This window comes from Macaca nemestrina, chromosome 1 (genome assembly GCF_043159975.1).
Source record: "Macaca nemestrina isolate mMacNem1 chromosome 1, mMacNem.hap1, whole genome shotgun sequence".
NCBI classification, from domain to species: Eukaryota; Metazoa; Chordata; class Mammalia; order Primates; family Cercopithecidae; genus Macaca; species Macaca nemestrina.
Window position 1 is genome coordinate 189,629,400 of NC_092125.1, and position 27,591 is coordinate 189,656,990.

Genomic DNA, 27,591 nt, shown 5'->3' on the forward strand with positions numbered 1-27,591 from the left:
ACCAGGAGAGCTGTTTGAGAATATAGTTGACTTCTGCTGAGAGGGTCACAGCTGAGCATGAAACACGCCCATTGGATTTATCACAGTGACACTCATTGGTGACCTTGGGGGGAGCAGTTAGGACATGATGGTGTCTGAAGCTGCAGGGGGTTGAGGAGTAAGAGGTGAGGAAGAGGTTTGACCGCAGGGCTGAATTAACACCTTTAAAAGATTATGGTTCCCATCCTCCTACAAGTAATACAAAATGAGTTTTTTTATTTTCAAAATAACATAAAAATATATAAATGTTAAAATTAAAATAAACTTTCTAAATTATTTTAATTGCAGTTAACTTACTTGCACACTTGTATTGAAAATAACTGTCCTTCCCCTGTTCAATAATGCTTATTTGCTGTGTTGTCCTTCTTTGTTGGTGCCTCAAGCATGTGCTTTGTTTGTCTATTTGGTAATCCTGTAGTGTTTGGCTCTGATAAAGACAAGAGAGGTAGGAGGCTCACTGGAGCCCAGGAGTTCAAAGCTGCAGAAAGCTGTGATCATGCCCCTGGACTCCAGCCTGGGCAACAGAGCAAGACTCTGTCTCAAAAAATAAATAAATAAATAAAAGTCGAGGGAAAAGGGAGAGGTGAGAAAATGGGGTAGGATGGTTTTTCAGCCATAAAAAAGAAGGAAATCATGTCTTTTACTCCAACATGGGTGGAACTGGAGGCCATTATCCTAAGTGAAATACCTCAGACACAGAAAAACAAATACCATGTGTTCTCTCTTATCAGTGGGAGCTAAACAATGTGTACACATGGAAGTAGAGTGTGGAATGACAGTGGAAATTCGGAAAAGCGAGAGGGTGGAGGGGGATGGATGACGAGAAATCACTGAATGGGTTCAATGTATGTTACTCCAGTGATGGATCCACCACAAGCCCTGACTTCACCACTATATAAAATATCAACGTAACAAAATTACACTTGCGCTCCATAAATGCATACAAACAAAAAATCACTTAAAAAATTAAAAAGGAAGTTTGGTAGAGGGAGATTTGGGGAGTTTTTTAAATAATGGAGGCTTTATCATGTTTATAGGCTACAGACAAGAACTAATTGACTTAGAGACTAAAATGCAAGAAAGAAGGATGAATCAATAAAACCAGAGGGTCAAAGGTGCCCCCCCACCCCACTTTGCAGAGCACAGAAGGGATGGGCTGAGGGTGTGGCGTCCAGATTCTGCCCTCCCCTACCCATAGGCTACTGGAGGCAAAAGACACCCACTGAGCATAGCAGCCACAGAGACAGGCATTGCCGAGGCTGGGGCAGGAGCGGATGCTAAGGCTGGACAAGAGCAGGGAAAGGAGAAAGAGGAAGTTGGCACCTTTTGGACTGGAACATGGCATCCTGACCCAGGTCACAGGGTGCTTTCCCACCAAAGCAGCAAGGGGTAAAAAATAGACTCCGTCTTTCCCTCAGCATCCCCCAAGGTGAGGACTAGGGTGATATGGTGTGGATGTTTGTCCCCTCCAAATCTCATGTTGAAATGCGATCCCCAGTGTAGGAGGTGGGGCCTAGTGGGAGGTGTTTGGATCTCGGGGGTGGATCCCTCATGAATGGCTTCGTGCTGTCCTTGTAATAATGAGTGATTTCTCACTGAGTTACGAGAGATCTGCTTGTTTAAAAGAGCGTGGCGCCTCCTATCTTCTCTCTCTCTCGCCATGTGACACACTGACTCCCCTTCGCCTTCCACCGCAATTGTAAGCTCCCTGAGGCCTCCCCCGAGGCAGATGCTTCCTGTACAGCCTGCAGAACCATGAGCCAAAATAAACCTCTTTTCTTTATTAGTTACCCAGCCTCAGGTATTTCTTCATAGCAAAGCGAGAACAGACTAACACGTAAGGAGAGAAGGAAAGCCAGCTAGACTGGGGTGGACCCCTCTGGCCAAGGCCTCCTGCCCAGGAAAGCCCTTCTCCCATGCTGATCCCCCACCCCCATCCCGCCAGGAGGTCCCCTATCCATCTCCTGATAGGACGTGAGGACTGGAAGACCCTGTCCTGAAATGTCTCCCACCCAGACCTGCCTCAGTTTGCAGACTTTTACTTGCCCGCATGAGTGATCATTAAAATACACATTTCTGTGAGGGGAGGGGGAGACAAGCCCTGACCCCTGAGAGGAGGCATGTGGCTGTGGGAGGGGAATAAAGGCAGAAAGCAGAGGTAAGGATTCTAAGGCCACTTGGCTAGTGGTGACCCCAGAAAGTCTATGTAAAAGGGCACAGGGTCGCAATTGTGTTACAACAGGGGATGGGCCAGGGGACAAATTATTTTTACTCAGATTAGGCATTTTCTGCATGGCTTGGGGGAGAATGAGGAAGGGTGTTGAGTGTCTAAACTCTCCACAAGCTCCCGTTCGGTGCCACTCTGGAGAAAACATAACCCCAGATTGTGGCCCTGGAGAATCATGCTGGCAGAGCAAGGGTTAAAGCTTCCTGTGAGGGCAGGGGCCAGCCCGCCTGTGAGGCCAGAATGTTCCAGTCCAGACTGAGGCAGGCAGCTTGGGAAAAACTGCCCACCACCTAATGAATCAGATACCACGTTAGCTTGAGGTCAAGGCCAAGGCCGAAGGGGAGGGGAAGGGAGGAGGCTGCTGACAGAGAAGTTTGGTTCTCTTTGCCCCAGGAACAGGGAGGTGGCAGGGGCTACATAGTAACTGGAGGGCCCTGCCTCAGGAGCTCCCCCACTCACCCTACTCCTGGCTGGAACGTCCTCACTGCAGTGAGATTTTTCCCGTAAAGAGCACCTCAAGGTGACGTGCTCAGGACTCAGAACCTGGAATGAGACGCTGAAGAAAGGGGCTGGGCGCAGTGGCTCATGCCTATAATCCCAGTACTTTGAGAAGTGGGCAGATCACTTGAGGTCGGGAGTTTGAGACAGCCTAAACAACATGGTGAGACCCCATCTCTGCCAAAAATACAAAAATTACCCAGGTGTGGCGACATGCACCTGTAAACCTAGCTTCTCAGGAGGCTGAGGCAGAAGAATCACTTGAACCCAGGGGGCAGAGGTTGCAGCAAGCCGAGATCACACCACTGCACTCCAGCCTGGGTGACAGAGCAAGACTCCAACTCAAAAAGAAAAAAAAAAGTGCTGAGGAAAGGGCTTGGCCTGTCCTTCTCATGTCCAGATGGGGAAGAAAGGTCAGTGCTGCCTGAGGCTCAGAGAACCCAGACTTGTGCTTCCAGGGTACACAGGAAACACAGACCCTCTCGGTTCTGCTCCTCCTGTCCTGCTGTGTCCCACCTCCACCCAATTCTGATCTGGCCCCAGGTTATCCCCACCCTTCCCCCATGAGGTCTGGGTGGCATTGGTTCACCGTTGGTGCTCTGCCCCGGTCAGTGCACCCTGCCTCAGTCGCTGTGAGAGTTAGCCGCTCCTTCTCTAAATAATTACATGTTCTCAACCAAATGGAGTCAACTCCTTCAGGAAGTTCTGCACCCTCTCTGGGGTACAAAGGGCCATCCCACCAGCCTCAAACGGAAACAAACTCTGTGGTATAATTTCTGCTCCAATGCTCCCTGTGGGTCCAAGCTGAAGACAGTATCCACACACTTGCTTAGTTTTCTTCCTCTGTTCCATCCTGCTTCTCTCCCACCTCTTCTTCTGATAGGACTGCTCTCATAAATCACTGAAACAAGAATATTCATATCAGACTCTGTTCTCGGGAACCTGACCTAAGAGCCTTCCTTATATTACTCATAACCAGTATCACCCAAGATGCCACATCAACCACAACACATTGTCTCAAAATTCAGCTTTATCTAGTAACTAATACCTTGTGATACATCCCTTTCTGTTTAAACAGAGTATTGCAGGTTCTGTTGTCTGCAACCAAGAACCTTGACCAGTAAAATGATTCACACCAGAAATGGTTGCAGCAACCATCACTCAAGGGAGTGGGAGTCTGACCTAGAAGGGGACTTCTTGACCCAGCTGAGTTTGAAGGCAATGAAGATTCTCATAGCATTAGAGGATTAGACATTATATATTGTTTGTTTTAAAAAATAATATAATAAAAAATGAGCTCAACACTCATCCCAAGAGTTAAATGTTATCGATCACTTAGTTCTATCCATGCCTCCCCAAGAGGTAACCACTATTTGAGAATGTCGTCTATGTAGATGCCTACATGAAATATGGTTTTGTTTTGCTTGGTGTTGATCTTTATAAGAAGAGTGATCTTCAAGATTTGCTTTATTGCTCAAAATTATGTTACTAAGATTATCCATGTTGTGGCATGGAAAGGAATATCATTCATTTTTACTGCTGTGTCACATTCCATGTGTGAGCACACCACAGTCTATCCAGTCTGTAGTCGACAGGCACTTGAATGGTTCTTTTATTTGTGCTCTTACATATAGTGCTACCGGCTACACTCCTGTCAGATGTCTTCTGATATACCTGTGCAAGAATTTCTCCTGGGTACATATCCAAGAGTCGAATATCTGGGTATGTTCAATAACACAAGATAATGACAAATTGTTTTTCCAGATAGACACCAACCATTAATGTATAAGAGATATCACTGACCAATATTCTCTTTAGAAAGTTGGCCAGGCATGATGGCTCTTGCCTGAAATCCCAGTACTCTGGGAGGCTGAGGTGGGAGGATTGCTTGAGCCCAGGAGTTCAAGACCAGCCTGGGCAACATATCAAGACCCCATCTCTTAAAAAAAAAAGTATTATCATACCCCTTAATTTTTCGTTTTTTGCAGGGGAGGGTATTTGTTTGTCTGTTTGTTTGTTTGTTTGTTTGTTTGGAGAAAGGTCTCACTCTGTTGTCCAGGCTGGTGTAGAGTGGTGCGATCTTGGCTCACTGCAGCCTTGACCTCCCAGATCAAGCAATCCTCCCACCTCAGCCTCCCAAGTAGCTGAGAACACAGGTGCATGCCACTATGCCTAGCTATTAAAAAAATTTTTTTTTTGTAGAGACGGGGCTCTTACTGTATTGCCCAGGCTGGCCTGGAACTCCTGAGTTCAAGTGATTTTCCCACCTTGGCCTCCCAAAGTGCTGGGATTATAGGTGTGAGCCACAGTGCCCAGCCCATACTTCTTAGTTTTTGCCAATTGAATGGATGTAAATGGTATCTTATTCTAGACTTAAGTTTCCCTGATTATTAACAAAGTTGAGTATTTTCCATCCATTTACTGCCCATTCATGTTTCCTTTTCTGAAGGAAACTTGCAAATTTTTCTATTGAATTACTTCTATATTTCTTACTATTTTATAGGCGTTATCTGCACATACTAGATACAGTTGTTGATTGTACACATGTTATAAATATCTTCTTTGCTTGTGGCATGTATTTTTATTTCTTCTAATGTATAATAAATAAACAGAGGTGATAGAGCTATTAAGGATTATTTTAGGCTGGGCACAGTGGCTCATGACTATAATCACAGCACTTTGGGAGGCCAAGGCAGGGGATCACTTGAGGCCACAAGTTTGAGACCAGCCTGGGCAACATAGTGAAACCCCGTCTGTACTAAAAATACAAAAATCAGCCTGGCGTGGTGGTGCTCAACTGCAATCCCGGCTACTTGGGAGGCTGAGGCATGAGAATCGCTTGAACCTGGGAGGCGGAGGCGGAGGTTGCAATAAGCCTACGTCGCACCACTGCACTTCAGCCTGGGTGACAGACAGAGACTCAGCCTGAAAAAAAAAAAAAAAAGATTATTTTTATTCATATTATGAATACTATTATGCCAATAATTTTATGATATAATATAATCACTAGTATTCTGGCTTGTGTTACTTAAGTTGTTATAAACATCTCTCTCTTTTTTTTTTTAGACAGAGTCTCACTCTGTCACCCAGGCTGGAGTGCAGTGGCGTGATCTCGGCTCACGGCAACCTCTGCCTCCCAGGTTCAAGTGATTCTCCTGCCTCAGCTTCCCAAGTAGCTGGGACTACAGGTGCACGCCACCACACACTAATTTTTTGTATTTTTAGTGGAGATGGGGTTTCATCATGTTGGCCAAGCTGGTCTCAAACTCCTGACCTCGTGATCCACCTGCCTCAGCCTCCCAAAGTGCTGGGATTACAGGCGTGAGTCACTGTACCTGGCCTATAAACATCTCTTGACCTTAAAACAATATAAAGTTCTTCTAAAGATACCTAGTTAGCACACTTTCTCATTAAAATTGCATTAACTTTCAATCTATTTCCATATTTTTTGAAAGTTCTTAGTCATTGTTTTTGTGTACACAATTAGCAGCTTTCAAATAATCATTAATTATTATAGCACTTTACTCATGAAATATTAAATACACATGTATACCTCAAATGACTAATAGAATTTTGGCATATAAAGCCAAGGACATTTTCATGATTCTGTATCTTGAATGGTTACCTCTATGTGAAAGTGAATATTCAGATATTAACAATAAATTCACATAACATGGCGTGGTTCATTTACTGATATTGTTATGTTGATAAGATATGACAGAAATCAACACAGTCATGATCATGGATCACACACAGGTTCAGGGATGTCACAAGTGATACTGAAGAAGGTATTTGGCTATTTAACCTTGTAAGGGCTAGAGCCAAAGTCATAGTTGAATAGCAGATGTGAGCCAAATACTAAGTCCACAACTAAGCTTTAGTGCATCCCTAATATGAAATTCTTCACAGTCTACATCATAAAATTATTTATATCTAGGCTTCTCTATGGATTTGCATAGAAAGTGTCTAGAATGATAACCGACAAATGTTGAAGATAATTGTTAGGGGGTAGTGGCGTTTGGGGCAGTTGAAAAAGCTTTTTCAGTACTTTCTGTATTAATTATTATAATAAGCATATATCTTTTTATGAGAATTTAGTCAAGAATCTTTCCACAGTAACAATATCAATAATTACAAATACATAACAATAAATTTTACTGGTTTTTCGCTTGTTGCCATGTTTAACATATTATGCCTTCCTTGTCTTCCAGCTAACTTATCTCATTCATTTTTTCATTTGGCTGAAGTGTTTCCTCTCGCAGTTAGTTTAGGGAGGGTACATAGGCAGTTGTGCTAGGTATTCTCCATGTGCCTCTTTTGGTCCACTTTCCACTCTGCTGTGGCCCAGCACTGCCCTGCTGCCCTGTGGCCCTGCTAACCTTGTGAATTGCATCAATCCTCCCTGCATCCTAACAGCATTCAATCCAGAGTTGGCTCTGGCTTCCCTAACCCCTTCTCGGAGGCATCCAACACAAGCACAAACTCAAGTCTCCCTTACTAAGATGGTCCCAAGATTCATGCATTCTTTCCGCTGCAGCAAGCCAGATAAACCTAACTTTTATTAACTACAGGTATGGCCCTCACGGTCTTTTTGCTCATAGATTTTGACATACTATACAAACTCATTCTTTCTGAATCTGTGGTTGAAGAAAATAAAATTGCCCATAAAAAGCAGAGTGTTATTATTCTCAAGCTGTGTCTAAATCCCATAAGCAGAGTCAGAATATATCCAACTGATTATTTTAAAAAAAGAAATCAGATGGCAGCTGCCCAAATCTAATGATTAATGATTTCTGGAGCAGCCCAGCTGAAGAGTACTCCCAATATCATAGAAGAAACAGCTTGGTTCTTTCCTTTCTTACAATATGCCTATGAGAAATGTCAAATATAGGAGAAACTTAGGCTGCATCTGACATAAAGACCTGACTTAGTAACAACACTTAATGATTGGCATCTATATTTTTTTTCCATTTTACTGGGGTATAATTCAGATACAGTAATACGTACAAATCAACTTTAAATACATATCCCCCCATGTACTCACAACCCAGATCAAGAGTAGAGCAATTCCAGCACTTCTGAGGACTCTCCCGTCCCCTGCAAGTTAATACCACTCCCTTGGGTAGCCCGGTCTGGCCTCTTACCACTATAGGTTAGCTGCACCAGTTTTCAAACGTCATAAAAATTGCAGTCATACCGTGTGTATTCTTTTGTATCAGACTTCTTTTTTTTCTTTCAATCAAAATTATGCAGGGTTCACCCATGTTGTTTTATTATCAGTACTTTGTTCTTTCTTATTGCCACGTAATATTCCACTGGATGAGTACAACACAATGTACCCACCCATTCTTCTGTTGATGGACGTTGGGTTTTTCCAGTGTAAGCGATCATGAATAAAGCTACTATGAACATTCTCGTACTTGTACTTGCCTTCTGGTAGACAGAAGCACTCATTTCTGTCGAGTATATAGCCAGGGATAGAATTGTTGGTCATAGAGTGTACGCATGTTTAGCTTTAGTAAACATTGCCAAAGTTTTCCAAAGTAGCTGTATCAGTTCACATTCTCACCAGCAATGTAGGAGGGTCCTCATTTTTTCCCGTCCTTGACACGGAGATATATGATTTTTTTTTTTTTTTTTTTTTTTTGTGAGATAGGTTTTTGCTGTGTCACTCAGGCTGGAGTACAGTGGCGTGATCAGGGACCACTGCAGCCTCAAACTCCTGGCGTCCTCGTATCACCTCAGCCTCCTGAGTAGTTGGGACTATAGGCATGCAACACTACACACGGCTTCTTTTTAAATTTATCTTTTTTTTTTTTTTTTTAAACAAAGATAGGGTCTTGTTTTGTTCCCCAGGCTGATCTGGAACTCCTGGCTTCAAACCATCGTCCCTCCTTGGCCTCCCAAAGTGTTGGAACTACAGCATGAGCCATGGCACTCAGCAATATGATTTTTAAAGGACTGAGAAATAATGCTCTGATTTTTAAATTTGAGGGGTTTGTGTAGATAGATATAGATATAGGCATAATATAAAATAAGAGCTGCCTGACTACTTGTATATTTGATCTTAATAAAATAAAAATAAGTTATCTAAATTCAGTTTTAGAGTAAAAAATACATTCAATTACAATTTTGATCATTTCTCTTGGGGGAAGAATGACTGACAGCATCAACTGCTTGGAAAGCACGTGGAACTTCTTGAGACAATGGGTGTTGGTGACACAGTGCGGCAAACCCCAAATTGGGGCTTAGCCCAGGAAGGTCCTTGGCTTCACTCAGGAAAGAATTCAAGAGCAAGTCAGTGGTAGAAGAAAACAGCTTTATTGAGGTGGAAGTGTGGCGGTACACCTCTATGACAGCTCCTGCAGAGCAGTGTATACAGAGTAGCAGCTCAGGGCAGTTCTGCAGTTACATTTATACCCACTTTTTTTTTTTTTTTTTTTTTTGAGACAGTCTTGCTCTGTCACCCAGGCTAGAGTACTGTGGTGTGATCTCAGCTCACTGCAACCTCTGCCTCCCAGGTTCAACTGATTCCCCTGCCTCAGCCTCCAAAGTAGCTGGGATTACAGGCACCCACCACAACACCTGGCTAATTTTTGTATTTTGGGTAGAGATGGCATTTCACCATGTTAGCCAGGCTGGTCTCCTGACCTCAGGTGATCCACCCACCTGGACCTCCCAAAGTGCGGGAATTACAGGCATGAGCCACTGCACCCAGCCTACACCCATTTTTAATTACATGCAAATTAAGGGGCAGATTATACAGAAATTTCTAGAAAAAAGGTGATAACTTTCAGGTTGTCAGGTCATTGCCAAGGAAAGAGGTGGTAACTACAGGGTGTTTCCCTAGCAATGGTAAACTGACATGGCACTGGTGGGTATGTCTTAGGGAGAGGTGATTTTGCCTCTTCTCTGTTTTAGCTAGTCCTCAATCTAGTCCAGAGTCTAAGTCTCACCTCCAGAAGTGAGTCCTGCCTCCTATCTCATTCCCCCCTCAGAGATTAGATACTCCTCTTTAATCTTAAAGGGACTACAGAAGGTTGGAGGTCTACCTCCTGTAACCGTTTCATGCTGAATTTATGGATGCAGGCCCTGTCTAGCCCTGGAGAAGTAGAAATCTCTGGATACCTGATCTAAGGGGCCCAGAGGCAGGACACTTTCATTCTCCAGGTGAGTAGGCAGGTCGAGTTGGAAGCCTTGTGCCAGGATTGTCTTTACCTGGAACTGTTGTAATAGAAAACAAACTTTACTAAGAGGTTAAACAAGCAAGGGCCAAAGATTAGTAATAACAAGACAGCTATCAAAGGTCCTAGGAGAGGTAAAAGCCAGGTGAAACTTGGGAAGGCACTTTTGATAGTTGGCCAGATACAGTTGGGATTAATGCCCTGGTTATAGCTACGTAACCAGGTAGCTTGCTCACAGATCTTTTGAATGTTAACTTCAACTGTCCAGAGTTGTTGATGTATGTGCAACAGGTTTCAGTAGTAACTGCGCAGACTCTACCTTGTGCAGCTAGTAAATAATCCAGTGCTAGTCTGTTATTGAGAACTACATTTGCCAAAGAGTCTAGGGACTCTTGAATCCCCTTTAATGCCTGACCTCTATTGGTGGCTAAAGATTCTAGGGTTGGAGTCAAGTTCTTTAGGGTTCTTTAAGGTTCACGTTCTTTAGGGTTGACTAGGGGTGAGTAGATAAGCAAAGCCATGCTAGGGCGCTGCTAGTCCTCTTGCTGTCCACATTCCTTACAACTGAATTAATCCAATTGCTCACTTACTTCTGGCGTTCCTGGGTCTTATGAGGTTAAAGACCATGACCCCTGGAGGGGCAAGGGTGGCCAACATACGTTCATCTCTGTTCCAAGTTTCATTCTTTTTTTGAGGCAGAGTCTTACTCTGTTGCCCAGGCTGGAGTGCAATGGTGTGATCTCTGCTCACTGCAACCTCCGCCTCCCAGGTTCAAGCGATTCACCTGCTCAGCCTCCCAAGTAGCTGGGATTACAGGTACTTGCAGCAAGCCCGGGTAATTTTTGTATTTTTAGTAGATGGGGTTTCACCATGTTGGCCAGTCTAGTCTCTAACTCCTGACCTCAAGTGGTCCATCTGCCTTGGCCTCGTAAAGTGCTCGGATGACAAGTGTGAGCCACCACACCCAGCCTATTCCAAGCTTTTTATATACAGAAAGCTAATTCTAAAAGAACAGGTGGCTTCCTGGGGAGTCAGGAGTGGTTATGGGGTGTGAATTCTTCCCACTCATGGCCACAAACAAAATGAGCCTGGGGGGGATACAAACAGAGGCCCTAGGGGGTGCGATGTTTATCCTCTGCTGCCAAGTTGGGTCTCTAGAGGAGATATTTTCCCCCTGTTCTAATGGGAGTGGTCAAACAATCTTTGTTTTCCAGAAGGAACAGTACTCCCACCTTCCCAGATTGGGCAGTTGTTTTTCCCTTGTATGTTCTGATCCAGGAGAAGGCACCATATATGGTCTCCTCACTGACAAGTGGAATCCCATTTACCTCACTGCAGCCTGGGGAACTTGGCAACTAGATTTGGATCAGAGTATCGCAGGGAAACGTCTGCTTTTGTGTCACTAACACAGCAGTGGGTGCAAAAGCTAGAATCATTAGTGCATTGGAGATATGGATACCCAACTTCCCAGGTCAAGGTAATAGTGGCAGGAGTTGGGGGGTGATATTCAGGTGGAATTGGAGGGGAATCAGGAGGAGAGTTTCACTTAACAAGTAGGGATTTGGGTATTTGGGGATCACTGTGGCTAGTTAGGAGATCTGGAGAGATGGCCATGAAATGTTCTGGGTAGGCCAGAAGGTAGAACTCTCTACCCTGGGAATATGGATGACAAATCCAGCAACCATGAAGATGATTCCCTGAGGCTATAATTTTTGAAATATTTACTATAGGATTATGTTCCCACCTGCACCGGATCAGGGTAATTAGGAAATCAAACAGGATTAATAGTGACAACATGGTGTCCAGTTGGGTCTTAGAGTGGCCTCTACACCCAACAAGGACAAATGAGGTGTTTCCTGGGAGGTTGGCTAAAGCAACAGAAAAGAAGGATTACGATCAGGAAGAAGATAAAAATTATTACTCCTGTTCCCACCCACAGCATCACGTTACCACCTCTGGCTGAGGGTGGATTCTTTTAAACAGGCAGCAGAGGTCCTCCAAAGGCTCACAGATGTGGGTCGTGGGGGCTTCCTTTTGTGCTGCAACTCATAAGAAACAGGTTTAACCTGGACAGGTGTACCAAACTAGTTATACTCTGAAGTTTAATCGCAGCAGGTATACTCAACAGCACCTGATACAGCCCTGATCAATGTGTAATTGATCGTTGGAGGATTCTTCTTTCCAAGTTTTTACTAAGACTAAGTCTCCTGGTTGATTGTGGGGGTTAACTATTTCCTTTGTTGAAGGGAGCAATATTTTGTCTCCATAGGACTTGGAGGGCCTTTTGAACCCAGCCTAAGTTGATAATATGGGTGAGCATTCTATGTGTCTCTTCATCAAACAGGAGGTCTGAAGTTAAAAAGGGCCTCCCCAGAGCTTGCAGTGAGCCGAGACAGCGCCACTCAGTCTGCGACAGAGCAAGACTCTGTCTCAAAAAAAAAAAAAGGGCCTCCCATAAGTCATTTCAAATGGACTGTTTTAGTGTTCCCTTTGGAGTCATCCTTACATATAAAAGGGTGATGGGAGGCAGGGTGTGGTGGCTCACGCCTGTAATCCCAGCACTTTGGGAGGCTGAGGTGGGTGGATCACGAGGTCAGGAGTTCGAGACCAGCCTGACCAACATGGTGAAACCCCGTCTCTACTAAAAATACAAAAATTATCTGGGCGTGGTGGTGCCTGCCTGTAGTGCCAGCTACTCAGGAGCCTGAGGCAGAAGAATCCCTTGAACCTGGGAGGCGGAGGTTGCAGTGAGCTGAGATCACACCACTGTACTCCAGCCTGGGCAACAGAGCAAGACTCTGTCTCAAAAAAAAAAAAAAGAAAAAAAAAGAAAGAAAAAAAAAGGTGATGGCTAGGAGAGAAACCTAGGCCTCTGAGGTCTCCTAACAGAGCTCTGCTAATGTCCTTTTAAAAATACGATTAGTTTTTTTCTACCTTCCCCAAGAATGGGGTCTCCAGGAGGAGTGAAGATGATAGGTAATGCCTAAGGCTCAGGACACCTGCTGGGTCCATTATCACTCTGCAGACTTTTAGGTAATCGAAACCTTGGGATGATCTCTTTAAGTAGGAACTGACACTTCTAATGCCTTTTCTGTTCTTATGGGGAAAGCCTCTTTCCACTCGGTGAAAGTGTCTGTAAACACTAGCAAATATTTCAGTCCCCTGTATGGTGGCATCTGAGTAAAATCTATTTGCCAATCTTCCCCATGGTATGTTCCTTGATGTTGTACAGGAGTGAGTAGGGATAAGGGTATGGGCAGCTTCCTGGGTCATTACCAGCATAAAGTTCACAGGCCCTGGTGACCCACTTCACAGCCTGGAATAATTTCTTTCCCAAGAAGATTTAAGAAACTAATTTGAATAGGGAGCCCTGTCCCAAATGTGAGGAGTCATGGGAATACTTAATTATTTTCCATTGCTCAGCCTCAGGGAGAAAGAGTTTGTTGTTTTCTAGCAATCATCCTGAGGGATCCTTCTGTAAGCTTTTCTATTATGTCCATTTAATTTCCTCAGGGGTATAGTGTGGTGCTGCTGACATGGGCGGAGTACCTGGCATTAATGCAGTGCATGGGAATACTGGTGTCTCCTTAGCTGTGGCTTTAGCTGCTCTGTCTGCCGGAGCATTTCCTCAAATAAGCGAGGTGTCTCCCTTTTGGTATCCCCGGCAGTGACTAACTGCTACCTCCTTTTCCCAAAGGAAAAGGACAGCATCTAAAAGTTCCAGGATCTCTGAGTGATGTTGTATGGGGGATCCCTTAGCTGCTAATGTTCTCCTTTCTTTTCATATGGCAGTATGAGCATGGAGCACCAGGAACCCATATTTGGAATCAGTGAGTATATTGACCGTTAAGTCTTTTCCCAATTGCAGGGCTCTGATTAAAGCAATTAATTCCACTTTTTGAATGGAAGTCTAGGGAGGCAAAGCTTTTGTCTCAATGATCTCTTGTTGGCTAACCACTTCATAACCTGTCTTCCTCACCCCTCATGCATAAAGCCACTCCCATTTATAAACCACCCAACACTGGGGTTAGGCAGGGGCTCGTCTTTGAGATCAGGCCTGCTAGAGTAGGTCTGTTCTACGGTTTCCACCCAGGAGTGAATGAGTTGGGGATCTGTTTGTTGGGACATGAAGCCCATCAACAGAGTCGCAGGGTTTAAAACTTTGCCTACTTTAAAAGTAACAGCTGGGTGTCAAGCAGAAGGGCTTGATATTTAAGTAAGTGACCTCCTGTTAGCCATTGGTGTCCTTTTGTCTCTTAGGTTCCCTATACTTGGTGGTGGGTCATGACATCTAATTGTTGTCCCAAGGTAAACTTAAAACTGGCCTCTTCTACCAATAGAGCAGTGGTGGCCACAGCTTGCAAGCATCCTGGCCATGCAGCTGCCACCTGGTCTAGCTGTTAGAAAAATAAGCCACTGGTCTGGGACTATTCCCGAGCCTTTGAGTTAGGACGCCCAAAGCTGTCCCTTGTTTTTCAGCCACATAAAGCCATAAAGTGAAAGGTTTTTCTAAGTTAGGGTGTCCCAAAGCAGGAGCTGTTCCCAGCTTTTCTTTTAGTGTTAAGAATGCCTGTTAGCAGGTTCCATCCCAATTCAAAGGCTCATGATCACTCCCCCTTAGAGCTTCACAGAATGCCTTTGCTCTAAGCTCAAACCCGGGAATCCAGATCAGGATTCCCAAAAGACTATTATTTGCTTCTTAGTCTGAAGGGGCTGGAGTGCCAGGACGGTCTCTTTTTGCTTCTGAACAAAAGTACTTGTCTCCGGAATGAGCACATACCCCCAATATTTAGCCTTTTGCATAGAGATCTGGGCCTTGTTGGGGGAAACTCACTATCCTCACTTTCCCAGAAAATTAAGGAGCTGAATTGTGTTCCTGTCAGTCTTCCCTAGTGAGGCTGGAGAATAATAGATCATCTACATATTGCAAGAGGGATCCATTAGTTAACTGTAGTTCCTCTAACTCTTTGGCCAATGCATTGCAGAAGAGATGGAGGTGGTCCCTAAAACCTTGAGGGAAGGACTGTCCAGCTAAGCTGAGATGTGGCATCAGTGTCTGGATCAGTCCATTTAAAAGTAAAAATGTACTGGGAGTCTGGGGATAAAGTTATACAAAAGAAAGCATCCTTACCATGAACCAGTGAGCATCTTCAGAGACATGGGTAAATATTGCGCAAGGATTGGGAACTATTGGGTGGACTGGGACTGCTGTCTCATTAACTGCTCTCTGGTCCTGAACAAATTTATATTCCCCATTTGGTTTCTTTACAGGTAAAATGAGGGTATTACATGGGGACTGGCACAGGATTGTAGGAATCCAAACTTTAGGAACTTTGTTAGTAGGGGCTGGATGTTATTCTGAGACTTGGGTCTCAAAGGATATTGTTTCTTCCACATGTAATTAACACTGGGTTTTAAAATAACCTGGAATGGGGGTACATCAACAGCTCTAGCAGGAACTTCCATGACCCAAACAGAGGGGTCTACTTGAGAAGCAATATGTGGTGGGAAGAGCATCTCCTTATCCGTGTTGAGGTAAGCACTTAGAGCTAGAAGTGTCCGTTCCCAGCCTGTTGCCTTCTTATGAGGCACTAGAAGTTGAACTGTGGCCTATAATTGGGAAAGTAATTCTCTCCCCAGTAGAGGCACAGGACACTCAGGCATAAGTAAAAACCTGTGGGAAAATGTATGGTCCTCCAGGGTGCAACCAAGGGAGTGGGTAAATCTCCTAATTTTGGGCTGGCCATCAATCCCCATTACTGTACAAGAGCAGGAAGACAGTGGCCCTGAGAAATGGGTTACAACTGAGTAGGCTGCTCGCATGTCCATTAAGAACCCAATATTTTTGCCTGCTGTGTCCAGGTTTACCCAAGACTCCTCTATGGAGATGTTAAGGTGTCCAGTAGGAGTCGTAGAGGACCGCAGGCCCCATCAGTCCTCTGCTTTCTTGGTCACTATGGATCTGGGTGTCTCAGACTCCCCTTTAAGCCTGTGACAGTCCTTCTTCAAGTAGCCTTCTTGTTTACAAAAGGCACACTGGGCTGGGCACAGTGGCTCAAGCCTGTAATTCCAGCACTTTGGGAGCCTGAGGTGGGTGGATCATGAGGTCAGGAGATCAAGATCATCCTGGCTAACATGATGAAATCCCAGTCTCTACTAAAAATACAAAAAATTAGCCTGGAGTGGTGGCTGGCGCCTGTAGTCCCAGCTAATAGGGAGGCTGAGGGAGGAGAATCGCTTGAACCCAGGAGGCAGAGGTTGCAGTGAGCCGAGACTGGGCCACTGTATTCCAGCCTGGGTGACAGAGCGAGACTCCATCTCAAAAAAAAAGCCGGGCACAGTGGCTCACGCCTGTAATCCCAACACTCTGGGAGGCCGAGGCGGGCGGATCATGAGGTCCGGAGACCGAGACCATCCTGTCTAACACGGTGAAACCCCGTCTCTACTAAAAATACAAAAAAATTAGCCAGGCGTGGTGGCGGGTGCCTGTAGTCCCAGCTACTTGGGAGGCTGAGGCAGGACAATGGCATGAACCCCGGAGGTGGAGCTTGCAGTGAGCTGAGATCACGCCACTGCACTCCAGCCTGGGCGACAGGGCAGGACTCCGTCTCAAAAAAAAAAAAAAAACAAAAAAAAACAGGCACACTGATTTGATTTTGGCCTAGAGTCCAGAAAGCAGTGGGACTCTCATCTGAGCATCCCAGACACTGATCTTCCCACATTTTCCTAGGGTGGGTAACCTTGAAACAGCTGAGGGTCTAAAGCAGCCACTAACAATTGTACTTTTTTGGCCAACTTTTTGGCTTTTGCCTCTTCGCCTGCCTTGTCCCTATTGTTGTAAACCCTAAAAGCAATGTTTAAGGGTTGGCTCACGGGGGTTTGAGGCCCCATTGCTATCTTTTGTAGCTTCCTCCTGATGTCGCGCAGATTGAGTGATAAAATGCACACACAGGAGAACTCACCTTTCTGGGGAGTCTGGGTCTGTATTAGCATATTTCCTGAGTGCCCCAAGAAAACGGTCCTGAAATAGAGCAGGATTTTCATCTTTGTCCTGAGTTATTTCTCTCACCTTGTCATAATTGACTGGCTTAAGCACACACTTTTTCATGTTAAACAAATTAGCCTATGATTTCTGCATTTAAGATCTTGAAACCTGTCTAGTAATCCAATTGAGAGCCTAGATCTGGAACTGCATCTCCTCCCACATGATATGGCATGGCCTGCGTCATGAGTGGCTACTCCATCTGCATGTTCACGGGCAGTAGCTAGAATTCTTTGTTTTTCCTCTACAGTACAACAAGTACATAGTAATATCTTCATGCCATAACAAGTTAAATCAAAGAATACGGTCAACTTAATAAACTCCTCTACAAACTTCCCTGGATCCTCTAAAACACAACCAAATTTTTCCTTGCATAAAGCCAAATCAAACATGGAAAAAGGCACGTATCTTGTGGTTGCTCCTCCATGCCTGTCACAATGGACATACTTCTCACAATGGACACAGGTCCAATTTTGGCAGCCGATATGGGGCCCAACTCCTGGTAGTACCGGTTGGGTTTACTTCCTCTGGCAGCGGGGGACATGGGCCAGAGCCCCCTGGATAAAGGGCAGGGATGCCTGCTGACTTTGAGGTGGAATTCTGCACTAGAGAAGTGGTGGCCCCCCCACTCAGAACTAGGGGACTGGAGAGGCTTCAAGTGGGGACACAGGCCTCATAGGGGAACAGCTAAGACAGGGTCATCTACAATACGGTGTGCTTCTGGGTGGCTGGGAGTACCATGAGCCAGACACATTCTACAGCTAGCCCTTAAGTTAGGATCCTGGTAGATGGCCAGAAACACCTGCACGTAAGGAATTCTTCCCGTTTTCCTTCCTTTTTACAAAACAAATTCTAATTGTACAATATCATTATAACATAAAGAATCGTGAGGCCAGGTGCAGTGGCTCACGCCTGTAATCCCAGCACTTTGGGAGGCCAAGGCGGCCAAATCACCTGAGGTCAGGAGTTCGAGACCAGCCTGGCTAACATGGTGAAACTCCATCTCTACTAAAAATACAAAAAAACTAGTCGGTCATGGTAGCCTACACCTGTAATCCCAGCTACTTGGGAAGCTGAGGCAGGAGAATTGCTTGAACCAGGAGGCAGAGGTTGTGGCAAGTCGAGATCTTGCCACTGCACTCCAGCCTGGGCAAGAGAGTAAGACTTTATCTAAAAAAAAAAAAAAAAAAAAAGAATCCTGCCTAGGCCACATCTGTTTGTTTGCCAATTTGTATTGAACCCACACATAGTTGCAACAGAAAATAAATTTTTTCTTTTTCAATTTGTCTAATTTGAATTTACTCCAATTGCCTAAAAGACACCCTCACGTCAAGTCCTTCAGGATGCTCGCTGCTGCCCCATGTCTAGTAAGGCTCTCTACGGGGGTTTTAGTGACCTAAGCTTAGCAAATGCCTAGTTACTTTTCCCTTTTAAATTCCCACTTTCTACAAAGAAGGTGTAAATATAGACAGCAAGGTGTAACAAAAGTGGATTATAAGCTACAAATGGGCAGTAGAATGTTGGCCTAAATTCCACAGAGAGTTTAGGCAGAAAGAGGCTAAACAAATGGTGACAGTGGAAGGGAGGAAGGGCGGGGGTAAGTAGCGTTGCCCAAGGGGAGACCTCAGGGGCCCTGACTGCCAGAGAACCTACCTAGTAGCAGAGACCAAAAACAGTGTTGAGGTGGCCACCTTTCTACTGCTGTTGGTGGCTGTCCACCAGGTCAGGGGCCTGGGAACTCTCAGTCCCCTTCAACCAAGAGGGCTTCAGCAAGGCAGTTACGCAGTTACAAGACAGCACACAGGAAGAGGTCTGCAACCGGCTATTAGGAAAATAATAACTTCTAACTTCAGAGCAGAAAAAGGCGAGACCAAGATTTCCCCAGGGGAGAATTAGCTTTTTCTACCTTACCTGAGGATTGAGGTCTCCAAGAGTAAAGATGACAGGTAATGCCTAAGGCTTAGGAAACCTGCTGGGTCACTTTAGCTGTGAAGGAGGGTCTGTTATCACTGAGCAGACTTCTAGGTAACCCAAATCTTGCAATGATGTCTTTAAGTAAGAATCTGGACCCTTCTAATGCTTCTTTCTGTTCCTGTGGGGAAAACCTCATCCACTCAATGAAAGAGGGAATGTCAACACCGAAAACCCCAGAGCATTTTCAGCAATATCAATGCTGAAAAACCTGGAGTGCCTGAGTGTCAACCAACGAGGGTCCCCTCACCAAATGCTGAAGAGCCCAGGGCACCGGGGGGTGGCCAACAGCAAACCTCAGGCCAAGCTGGAGGTCACAGAACAACACAACGGGAGGCCTTGCACAGCCAAGTGTCCTGCCTTCAATCATTCCCCAAATATAGTCAACAGAAAATCAAAGTGAAAACTAAGACTGCCAACAAAACATACATCTTAGGACTCAAAATAAAGCAACTGGTGGAGCAATAAAATGGAGTCAGAAGGGAAACAATCAGGGAAAAGGGTGACAAGGACAAGGAAGTGCTTCAGGGTATCCAAATGATGAGAGACTTTTAACTGACCTCTTAGCCAAAGGCTTTTCAATTCCTTAGCTTACCTGATGTTATGGGGTGGGGGCAGGCAAGACACTCACCCATCCACAGCAGCCAAAACGGTGGGGACCAATCTTCCACGTGGCACCCAGGTGAAGGTCTCTTCAGGATCCCCCAGCTTAGGTGGGCTCAGCTGCCATGGTGGGAGGGTCCCACGTGAGGACTGATAACCCTCCAGCCTGCTGGTTCCCACATGAGGCAGCAGCAATATGGCCACTAGCCTGTCTGCTTGGCTCTACCACCTGCCAGGGAAAATGATGGCTCTAAAAGGAGCCTTTGGTTAGTGTTACAACTCTTGCAGCCTCCATCACTGACTGCTTCTCTATTTCTTGCCATCTCTCCACTTGTCATCTTGCCAATCACCGTCGCTTGCCATCTCTCACTGTCTCTCACTGTCTTGCCAACTGCCATCTCTCATTACCACCTTGCCAACTGCCATTTTTTTCTCTGTCTCTCATGCTGTCGTCTTCTCTCTTCCGCCCCATGTTTGGTGCCATGTTGCTGCAAGGCAGGTGAACCTTAGGGCTTTGCCCAAGAAGATTCTTGGTTTTGCTCGGGAAAGAACTGAAGAGTGAGCCGACGGTAGAAGAAAACAGCCTTTTTTTTTTTTTTTAAGACGGAGTCTTGCTCTGTCGCCCAGGCTGGAGTGCAGTGGTGCGATCTTGGCTTACTGCAAGCTCCGCCTCCTGGGTTCAAGCAATTCTCATGCCTCAGCCTGCTGAGTAGCTGGGATTACAGACACATGCCACCACGCCCGGCTAATTTTTGTATTTTTAGTAAACAGTTTCACCATGTTGGCCAGGCTGGTTTCAAACTCCTGACCTCAAGTGATTTGTCCACCTTGGCTTCCCAAAGTGGTGGGATTATAGGCGTGAGCCACTGCAGCCGGCCAAGAAAACAGCTTTATTGAGGAGGCAGTGTAGTGTTAGGGCTCTGTGACTGCTTCTGTAGAATAGGCCTACCCCATAGGCAGTGTGTAGACAGTAGCAGCTCAGGGCAGCTTGGCAGTCATATTTACGGCCACTTTTAATTACATTCAAATTAGGGGTGGATTATGCAGAAATGTCTAGAACAAGGGTGGTAACTTCTGGGTTGTCGGGTCATTGCCATAGAAAGGGGTGGTGTCCAGTTGTTGCCAAGGCAATGGTAAACTGACATGGCACTGGTCGGCATGTCTTATGGAGAGGTGCTTTTGCCTCTTGCTAGTGTTTTTGCCTTTCAGCTAGTCTCAATCTGGTCCAGAGTCCAAGTCCTGCCTCCTGCCTCATTGGCAGTGGTGTGCTGGTAATTATTTTACAACTGGCTAAGAAAGAAACTCTGATTTGTAAAAGTTGCCAATTTCTGTGGTGTAAATAACTTTTATCATTGCTGAACTCACACATTGCTGGTGGCAGCATAAATTGACACAACCACTTTATAAAACTATGTGATGCTATCTACTAAAGGTGTAGATAAGATGTGCACATGCCAGGAGACAGTAACTGTACTCCAAGATGTACAGTATTTCTCGGCTTAACTGGACATCCTGAATCACCCCAGGCACGAATCCAATTCTGTTGGGAGAGTTACTGGCTATGCGTTCTTTTCCTACTTAAGTCACCTTAGTCTACTCCAAAAGATACACATTATTTGAAACTGAAAAGCTAGAATGGATAAATTATTATATATTCATGCAATGGAATAGTATACCACAATGGAAATGAACAAGCTGCTACTACACATAACAACACAGATAAACCTTATAGATTGAAAACAATATATAGGCTGAGTGCGGTGGTTCACACTTGTAATTCCAACACTTTAGGAGGCCAAGGCAGGTGGATTGCTTGAGTCCAGGAGTTAAAGACCAGCCTGGACAACATGGTGAAACCCCATCCCTACAAACAATACAAAAATTAGCCAGGCATGGTGGCACATGCCTGTAGTCCCAGCTATTCAGGAGGCTGAGGTCAGAGGATTGCCTGACCCTGGGAAGCAGAGGTTGCAGTGAGCTGAGACCGTGCTACTGCACTCCAGCCTGGGTGGCAGAGTGAGACCTTGTCTCAAAAAGAAAAGAATATATACTGTGTAATTCTAATTATATGAAGTTCAAAAACAGGCAAAACTCCTCTATGTGGTTAGAAGTTAAGCTAGTGGTCACCTTGGTGGGGGCAGAGGACTGGGATTGGGAGGTAGCACAAGAGAGGCATCTCTGCTGGATGGTTATTATTATGAACTAAACTATGAACAATGCCCGCCAAACTCATGCATTGAGTCCCTAATCCCAAATGTGATGGGATTAGGAGATGGGGTCATTGGGAAGAAATTAGGTTTAGATGCAGTCATGAGGTTAAGGTTCTCATAATGGGATTAGTGTCCTCTAGACCAGGGCCTGGTTCGGTGGCTCATGCCTGTAATCCCAGCACTTTGGGAGGCCAGCACGGGCAGATCACGAGGTCAGGAGATTGAGACCATCCTGGCTAACATGGTGAAACCCTGTCTCTACTAAAAATACAAAAAAAAAAAAAAAATGAGCCAGGTGTGGTGGCGGGCACCTGTAGTCCCAGCTACTCAGGAGGCTGAGGCAGGAGAATGGCGTGAACCTGGGAGGTGGAGCTTGCACTGAGCCGAGATCATGCCACTGAACTCCAGCCTGGGCAACAGAGCTAGAATCTGTCAAAAAAAAAAAAAGAAGAAGAAGAAGAAGAGACCAGAACTTGCTCATGCTCTCTCTACACTGTGAAGACACAGTGAGAAGGCAGTCATCTACAAGCCAGGAAGAGAGCCCTCACTAGAACCCAACTCCGCCAGCACCTTGATCTTGGACTTTCCAGCCTCCAGAATTGTGAGAAATAAATGTCTGTTGTTGAAGCCACCCAGTCTGTCCCATTTTGCTATAGCAGCCCCAGCAGACTGAGACAGTTATGTTTACATAGATGTGTTCAAGTTGTGATGACACATTAAGCTATATGCTTATGATTAATGAATTTTTCTGTGTGAATGATTCATTTCAATAAAAAGCTTATTAAACCCAATGCACTGCGTGCACACACAAAAACAAAGAAAATGAGTCATTATCAGAATAAATCAACTTTGCGACACCTCTAACTTGTAAGTAAATGTTACTGTGTTCAAAAATTAAACAAATTATACTGTGGCCAAATACACAGAAAATTTCACCAAGAGAAACTTAGGTTAATAATAAAACAATGTGTTTATGTACTTAGGAGAAGCCATCCAAACATAAAGAATATTTCCTAAAGCCCCAAATATTCATTTGTAACCAACCAGCTTCAAATCCAATCATATCAAAGAAAGCCTCCAGCTCAAAACACAAAAAGAGTGCAGCACCTTCTCCAAAGAAGAAAAACACACATTTTAAGACAAAAATACTCACCATTAAGCAGAAACCTCTGACTCATCTGTTCTTATCTTCTTTCCCATAAAGCCCTTTCATTTCCCCACTCTGACAAAAGCGTCCTTTTAGCTCACTGTGGGTAGGAAGTCTCATGGTCTTCTGTCTGCTCTGAGTGAATGAAGGGGATCTGTGGAATCAGTATTTCTCAGCTTAACTGGACATCCTGAATCACCCCAGGCACCAGTCCAATTCTGTTGGGACAGTTACTGGCTATGCATTCTTTTCCTACTTAAGTCACCTTTGTCTACTCCAAAAGAAGCGGAAAGTTCCTACCTCCAAGTTTTGGTTTTCCCACATTTTTTCATCTCTCTGGGCCATTGCCATTAGCTACTCCCACAATTTGCCTCTGTAACCGTTTCCTTGACTTCTGCATGGTAAAGTTAGGAGAAGCCACACAGCCTCCAACACACACGTATGCACACACACACACACACACACACACACACACACACACACACACACACTGTTCTCTTATGGTCCCACTTTCCAAACACTCTGGATGTCAATCTTCCCTTTTTTGGATTCAGCCCACCTTTATCGGCCACATCCAGTAAATAATACTATGTAAATTCACAAAGTGTCCACTAGAGGACACTACAATCCTACTGCTAATACCAAAGTGCTGCAGTATGGCGTCTGTAGACTCCCAAGGGAATCTTCCTCTTCCCTATCTAAGCTACCCATGTGTTCCTATCTAATTATTCCTTGTACCAGGCATCTAAGAAGGAAATAGGTGATATAAACAAGGAAGGAAGTAGCACCCCGACTCGTGCTCTTATTCTCAAATCCTTGGTCCCAGGGCAGGATGCTCTCACGATCTAGGCATTCTTTCCCTGAAGATGGATGTGACTGATGGCAGATGGGCTATTAGTGACGTTGATGTCACTGTGCTGGTTCCCCAGCAATGCTCCAGGGGAAACCAAGAGTTGAGCTGGGCCTCAGATCATCAACCAAACCTCAAGGATTTATCAACCGTGGCAGCCCCATCTCATGACTAGGCTGGAGCCTGTCCGGACCTGGTTCTTCTGCTTCCCACCATCTGTCCTTCTCCTCCCTCCATACCCCACCACCCTTCACCCCAGGACCAGTGCTTATGGTTCTGTCTCCTCAAGGTCGTCATATCAAAATTAACAGCCAACCTCTCATTAGCCCACTTGGAGGAATGGGTGGCTCAATGCTATGAGCAAAATTGCTTCATCTTAGAAAAACAAAAATGGGCAACCCTTTACAAAGAAAACATTTCTATGACCGAGGCTTACTGACTAATACAACATTACTTCTTCTTGTATATTTTAAAATAAAAACAAGCATATCTAAACATAATATTTTCTAATCGCAGGAGGCAACAACAACAACAAAAGTAAGCAGAAATACTTTCAAGGACATGTCTGTAGCCTAGGACTAGTACGGAGAAGGCTTTGTTTTTGTGTTTTTTTTTTCTTTTTGAGACTGAGTCTTGCTCTATCGTCTAGGCTGGAGTGCAGTGGCACGATCTTGCTCGGCTCACTGCAACCTCCACCTCCCGGGTTCAAGCAATTATCCTGCCTCAGCCTCCTGAGTAGCTGGGATTACAGGTGCACGCCACCACACCTAGCTAATTTTTGTATTTTTAGTAGAGACCAGGTTTCACCATATTGACCAGGCTGGTCTCGAACTCCTGACCTCAAGTGATGCACCTGCCTCTTGGCCTCCCAAAATGCTGGGATTACAGGCGTGAGCCACTGTGCCCAGCTAAGAATGCATATTTTTAAGCCACACTGCCTAGATCAGATTCTAGATTTGCTATTTACTAGCCACATGAACTTGAGCCAGTTACTTAACCTCTGCACATCCATTTCCTGAGCTGTTACAATGAAGAACATACAGTATGTACTTCATAGGATTGTTCTGAAGATTAGATGAGTGTGCACATATATACATATATATATGTACCCATACACATATATGTGTGTGTGTATATATATATAGTGCTTAGGCTGGGCATGGTAGACCATGCCTGTAATCGCAGCACTTTGAGAGGCTGAGGAAGAGGATTGCTTGAGCCCAGGAGTTCGCAACTAGCCTAGGCAACTTCAGCAGACCCCATCTCTGCAAATAACATTTAAAAAAATTAGCCAGGTATAGTGGAATACACCTGTAGTCCCAGCTACTTGCAAGGCTGAGGCAGGAGAATCACTTGAGTCCAGTAGGTCAAGACTGCAGTGAGCCATGATTGCCCCCACCAGACTTCAGCCTGGGGGACAGAGTGAGACTCTGTCTCAAAAAAAATAAAAAATAAATAAAATAAAATAAAGTGCATAGAACTGGCCTGGTACTAGCAAGTGCCCAATTAATGTATGTTAGCTATTATTATTATTATTGTTATTGTCCTTTACCAAATCTTGTGGATGAATTCTTCATACATAGGCTGACACCTGTTTTATTTTTCTTATGTTCCATGATAAGATCATCCTAAATAGAATATTAAGAAAACGTCTACATACACCAAGACTGGGTGACAATGATGGTGTTAGGAGGGTCTGGAGGGCACAGATCTGACACATCACCTAGTGATGACATTGGGTTATATGCAGCTTAGTTATGCGTGAGTCTGTGTTGCTGATGGCAGTGTCTAGAGAACATTGGATGCAAATGACTGTGGGAGGGACACATTCTGGATGAAAATGGGCTCAGGACTAAACTGGGGTCAAATAGTTTGGGGATAACACTGGATTGTGTGTGAAAGTATGTTGAGAAAGAATTTGAGTGAAATAGTGTTGCGGGTAAGACCAGGCCTGGATAAAATAAAGTTTTTGTGACAGTGGTGTTGGACAGTGGGTGCTGGCCACCGTTTAACTATTGTCTCTTCAAGAAAAATAAGACACTGATTTGTAGCATTTCCAAATTCCAGGGTGTAAATAGTCCCATCATGGTGATGTCAAGTCCCCCACATGATGTCATGATGAGCATCCTAGGAAGGTTCAGAGAAAAAGGAGAAGAGAGTCCGGAATTGAGCCTCAGACATTTCCAGGCTTGGCAAGAAAAGAAGTCAGCAAAGGAGACAGAAGGTGCTGCCAGAGGAGAAGGAGGACAGTCGGTGGAGTGTGCTGTCCAAAAAGCTAGGGAAGAGGGTTTCAGGTGGAGGAGGAAGTGTCGAGAAAGTTGAATGTTTCTGAGAGGTTGGTAGATTAGCTCACAGGGCAGTCCCGCAACACGAGGTCACCTGTAATCCTCCTGGATCAGACGCTGTGCCAACCCAGGTGCACCGACAACCTTTGCATAACCATCTGTCATCCTGGTCACTCGACTGCCTTCTGTCCTTCTGGTAAGAACATCCCGCCCCTGCGGAAAACAGCCTGTCCTTCCTCCAGGCAGGTGACTCCGATCTCAACCATGGCACCTCGAGAAACTATGGGTGATCATGGCCAAGCTCAGCCAAGCAGAGCCGTTCTTCGGAATTTATAAGTGCAATACTATACCGAAATGGGGAAACACTTCTCTCTTTTCCTCTGATACCATTAAACTGACATGACGTCAGACTGAAGTGGCTTTTGGCAATGGAAAAAACCTGTGTGAAGTAGAAGCCAGAATGAGAAAGGGGAACCTGGATGTGTTCCTCCATCCAGGTCTACTCTTGTTTTCTCCAGCTCTGAACCAATAAACAGCACTGGCATTTTGAACACTTTACAAGCATCAGCTCAGTAATCCCAACAACCTTAGATGGGTATTACCCGGGTACCCCATGTTAGAGATGAGGAGATTTGCCCACGGCCGCAGAGTGCAAGAGCTGGGATTTCACCCTGGGTAGTTGGCTTCAGAGTCTACAGTCCATTAGGCCAGATGGTTCTTTGTTGTTGGGGAGTTTCCAGTGCACTGTAGGATAGTGAACAGCATCCCTGGCCTCTGCCCCCCTAGATGCTAGTAGCACCCCCATCTCAGGTGTTACAACCAAAAATGCCTCCAGACACAGCCATGCATTCCAGGGTGGGTGGAGAGCCACGGCTACTGTTCTGCCTCCTTCCGGTTCTTTTTTAATTGCTGTCACTGAGTCACCTAGATGACTCCGTATTCGCCACAGCTCAGGCTCACCTAATCTGTGTGTCAACTACAAATAACCCCATGTCCCTTGAACCCTGAGTCATCCCAAATGCATTGCCACCCGGACCTTGTGTTATCTAAAACCCCACGCCAGCTACAAATCGGTGTCCCCAAGACTTTCTGTCAACCACAGTTCAGTCATTGAGACTTGTGTGACCCATTATCCAGTGGTGTCCCTGCCTTCTGCCAACAACCACAGCTTCCCAGAGTCAGGGTCACAGAGCTGTTCACAGGACAGAAGGCATACATGGAGAGAGGGACAGAAGGAAACACAGGTGCACATATTCAAAGGCAGGGAGAGCCAGAGAAACCCACAAAAGCAGAAATACACAGAGAACAGGCCACAGCTGGTTACACAGAATAGGTCACTGGCACCTACCAAGGCCCCTGGCAGAGCCCAGTGTCTTTAGCCCCTCCCCCACCTCTGGATTAGCCCTGGGGGCAGGCAGGAAAGCTAGGTTCTGCGGGTAAGGAGCTTAGACCCAATGTGACAGCTAATCACCCACATAAAGCCTCTGTCTAGGTCACAAAGCCCTGAGTGGCCTTGCCCCCACCACACCATAGTC

At 45.2% G+C, this 27,591-nt stretch overlaps 1 long non-coding RNA gene across 4 annotated transcripts; it reads right to left on the bottom strand.

Moving 5' to 3' along the window:
• Positions 1 to 337: 337 nt before the first annotated feature.
• On the bottom strand, positions 338 to 27,479 carry LOC105494904 (uncharacterized). Of its 4 annotated transcripts, XR_011621839.1 has the most exons (9): positions 27,405 to 27,474; positions 26,151 to 26,495; positions 22,928 to 23,075; positions 19,593 to 19,793; positions 18,902 to 19,082; positions 16,911 to 16,969; positions 9,893 to 9,988; positions 1,636 to 3,665; positions 345 to 466 (listed from the first exon to the last, which is right to left on the bottom strand). It is a non-coding gene; the product is annotated as an uncharacterized lncRNA (long non-coding RNA). The 4 variants fall into 4 exon arrangements; XR_011621842.1 differs by having other exon boundaries at positions 338 to 3,665; positions 22,928 to 23,056; XR_003021111.2 differs by having other exon boundaries at positions 338 to 3,665.
• Positions 27,480 to 27,591: the final 112 nt, after the last annotated feature.